Source organism: Eutrema salsugineum, unplaced genomic scaffold (genome assembly GCF_000478725.1).
Source record: "Eutrema salsugineum unplaced genomic scaffold, Eutsalg1_0 scaffold_11, whole genome shotgun sequence".
NCBI lineage: Eukaryota > Viridiplantae > Streptophyta > Magnoliopsida > Brassicales > Brassicaceae > Eutrema > Eutrema salsugineum.
Genome location: NW_006256901.1, coordinates 6,971,085 through 6,973,981, shown reverse-complemented (window position 1 = coordinate 6,973,981; position 2,897 = coordinate 6,971,085). Strand labels below are relative to the sequence as shown.

General features: G+C 40.6%; 1 non-coding gene across 1 annotated transcript; it reads right to left on the bottom strand.

The window, feature by feature from the left end:
* Window positions 1–341: 341 nt before the first annotated feature.
* On the bottom strand, window positions 342–448 carry LOC112090032. The gene has a single exon (XR_002901391.1). It is a non-coding gene; the product is annotated as a small nucleolar RNA R71 (small nucleolar RNA).
* Window positions 449–2,897: the final 2,449 nt, after the last annotated feature.

Genomic DNA, 2,897 nt, shown 5'->3' with positions numbered 1-2,897 from the left:
CGGTGGCTTGGTCTTGTTCCTTGCCCTGAACCTCGACTCGCGGTTCATCCGTTGCTTCCGTTGGTTCCATAATTCTATCACATCTCTTTGGTGAAACAAAACCAGTTTCATGGAGTTCCTTCCGAACATCCAATGGACCACATTGAACTCTTTGAAGAAATTTGCAGCATGATGAGGACAAACCAAGTCCTAGCAGACTATTTATAGTATAAGTTGTTTCCTTTTCATTAGCAGATAAAGCTCACCGTTGGTTGAAATTTTTGCCTGCAGGATCGATCACTAACTAGGAAGAATGTAAACCTGCTTTTTTGAACCACTTCTATACTAAGTCAAGGTCGAACTTGCTGAGAACCAAGATCTCAAGTTTTCAGCAAGGATCAGCTGAACCTTTCTATGAAGCCTGGGAGCGTTTTAAAGGGTATGAACGTGACTGCCCTCACCATGGATTTCCCAGATCAAGCCTGCTGAGCACAATTTACAGAGGTTTGCACCAAAATACAAACTTTCACTTGATACAGCTAGCAATTGAGATTTTGGACAGAAGACGATAGCACAAAGGAGAGCCCTCATCAAAAATTTAGCTCAAGCCAATAGCAATGATTGTCCGGAATATGATCGATCGACAAAGCAGACTGGAACAGATAACAAGGAGATAACCGAGTTGAAGAACATGATGAGCCAGCTTTTAAAAAGCCACAATCGCCCAATCCATGCTTGTGAGGCCAACAATGGTGTAGAAGACGAATGACCTTGTGATACCGATCACACTAATCCAGCATTCAAGAAGAAGAAGTGAGCTATGTAGGAGTTCAAGCAGCATATCCGAATCGCTTCAACAATGGTTTCAACAACAACTTCTGGAATGCAAACTACAAAAATATCTCTTATCGCAATCCAAATGTGGAGAATCTTCAAGACCAGCACTATCCACCGCAGCAGAAACCCTTCCAAAACAAGTTCCAAGGTGGAAATTTCGGAGGGACTGGAATCTTTCAGCCGCGACATCCATAATACTATCAAGGTATGGGATTTAACAATCAATTTGGACATCAGCAGGGAGTTACAACAAACCAGTTAGCTTCGCAAATTGGAAGACTTGAACAGTCTATCCAACAGCTTGTTATGACAAACGAGAAAGCAGCTAAAGACATGATCGTGAAAATTGACTGCATGTACAATGATCTGAACGGGAAGTTTGAAGCTTTATCTTCTCACGTCAAAAAGCTAGACGTCTAAGTTGCCCAAACAGCCGACTCTATGAAGAGACAAAATGGAGCTCTTCCCGGGAGAGTTGAAGACAACCCCAAGAGATTTTGCAATGTCACAACCACGCTGCCTGAAGAAGGAGTTGAGACCAAGAGAGATGATGAAAGAAACCCCCGTATTTATACCTCTCTACAAGGATGTCGATGCTAAGCAACCACCATTCAAAGTACCTCAATGTTCCCTGTTTCAAAGACTTACAAAAGCCGATGACCCGGGACGTTTTTCTTTCCAATGTTTCATTTCAAGAATCAAGTTCACAGACTGTTTATGCGATTCCAGAGCCAATGTCAACATCATGTCTAAGATGTTTGCCGTAAAGTTGGGTATAAAAACCTTAAGGACATCGACAGTTAAGGTTATCTTTGGAGATTCATCTCAAAAAGATAGCGAATGGGCGATTCATGATCTGCAAGTTCTAGTTGGGAACAAGATTGTTCCAACAGATTTCCAAGTTCTGGAAATGAATCAAGACAAGGAGAGACCACTTATATTCGGGCGACCGTTTCTAGCTACTATAGGAGCAGTAATCGATCATGCAAACCAGCATGCTGTCTTCCTAAATGTAGACCGCATGAAGTTTTATTACACTGTCCTAGACGATATTCCACCAGATGCAACAGAGACTAGTGAGGACCAGATACAAGAACTGATCGAGAACACGAAAAGGGTTTTAAACAACGTTAAAGTCCAAAAGAAGAGTAAAGGAAAGAAGTTGGGGCCTCAAGAAGTAGAAGCCAAACCTCCAGCGCCCGGAAATGATAAAGGCACATCAAGTGGAGTGCCATTTCAACCAACCTGATCTTTCATGCTTAAGTCGAGCTAAACGACCTAAAACAAAATTGCTTAATGGAAGGCAACCCATTTAGGTACACTTTCTTTTAATTTTCTTTTTGTTTTTTGCAATTTATGTTTCTTTTTTTTTTTTTAGTTTCAGGTACCTTTATAAAACAAAAACACAAAAAATCAGAAAAATAGAAAAACCGAAAAAGAAGGAGAGGTTTTTAGCTGATTGGCCTGGCAAAAACCTGAAAGATGGACGAAGGCCGCAGGAAACTGGGCCATGGTTGCAACCAACCGACCCGCAGCTAACACATCTTCGACCGCGGCACCGTGAATGTGACCGCGGCCGAGTTTATGTTTACCGCAGGCAAGCATATGTTTACCTTAAACAGTGATTCCCGACAATTCCCAGAACATTCCCGGAAAAGCCCATTTAGATTTTCCGTAAGATTTTAATTCCCGGTTGCGTATCAAACAAGTAAGGTAAGTTTCCATAAGCTTTTGAATTCCCTAATATTTCCCCTTTTTGCCACAAAAACGTTTTTTAAAGAAAGGAAACATACTTTTTGGATCAAAACTCCTTTTTCTCTTCTCTTCCAAAAGACTTGGTGATTTAGGAGATAGAACATCTTTTTAAATTCTTAAGATTTTTAAGATATTATTGGACCAAACCTCACTCTTTTTCAAAGCTGATTTCAAATCTATCATCAAATCTCTCTTTCCAGCAAGGTATGAAGCTCAAACTCGCCATTTTTATTGGATTTTGGAATTTAGGGTTTTCTTAGAAAGCCCAAATCTTGGTTTATTAGTGGTGGAGATAGCTTAAGAACAATAAATTATCCTTCTAGGTT